This window comes from Dipodomys ordii, unplaced genomic scaffold (assembly GCF_000151885.1).
Source record: "Dipodomys ordii isolate 6190 unplaced genomic scaffold, Dord_2.0 Scaffold510, whole genome shotgun sequence".
NCBI classification, from domain to species: Eukaryota; Metazoa; Chordata; class Mammalia; order Rodentia; family Heteromyidae; genus Dipodomys; species Dipodomys ordii.
In genome coordinates, this window is record NW_012267726.1 from 703 (window position 1) to 1,702 (window position 1,000).

Below are 1,000 nucleotides of genomic sequence, written 5' to 3' on the forward strand. Positions count from 1 at the left end.
CAGGTCCCTGCACTGTTTGCAGAGTAGCCAGTCTAGGTCCTTTGTATAAATTTGGTATTTATCCAAAGGGTCATCTTTTTGCCTCTTATTTCTCAGGGATTTAATGAGTATATGTTGTCTGCTTTCCTAGGTCTTTCAGTTCAAGCAATGGGTATCACTTTTTCTTTCTTAGATCTTAACAGGATCAAACCAAAAAGTATACCGCTATGAGGAAAGAAAGGATTAAGGAATTTTTCCCTCACACCTTCTAAATGGTCAGGGTTTTATCTATGCAAAAGTATAGGTGGTGATTGGTAACTTGTACAAAGCTGCAGCCAGCGTTAAACAGTCTATTCTGGGTAAGAGTTAGAACAATGAGTACTAATGTACTTGTTAAAGCTGCTATTAGTTTACCTTAATCAAAATGACTACATGGTAGGACTTAAGAACTTATTACAGGACTGGAAGGTAGCTCAGTGTTAGAGTGCTTGCCTTGCATTCATGGGGCCCTGGGTTGGATTCCTCAGCACCACATAAGCAGAAAAAGGTGGAAGTGGCGCTTTGGCTCAAGTGGTAGGGCCTTAGGGACAGTGGTCAGGCCTAAAATTCAGGTCCCATGACCGACAAAAAAAGAAAGAAAGAAAGAAATGTACTCATTACTTTGCTCATGAAATTGTAACCCCTTTTTGCATGGTATTTTCACAATAAGTAATAACTTTAAAAAAAAAGTTAGCCCAAGCAGGAAAATTGTGAGACTTATCTCCAATAAAGCACTAGAAAACCAGAAGTGGCACTGTGGCTCAAGTGGTAGAGTGCTCACCTTTAGCTGTAGAGCAATAGGACAGCACCCAAGCCCAAGTTCAAGCCCCATGACAGACAAAAAAATAAAAATAAAAATAAAGCTCTGAGACAGCACTCAAAATCTTAGTTCAAGCACCAGGATCAACACCAAGATAGATAGCTCCACAAAAGCAAGACTTGTCAGTAGAATATGGGCCTGGTCATGAACTTAAACTCAGGG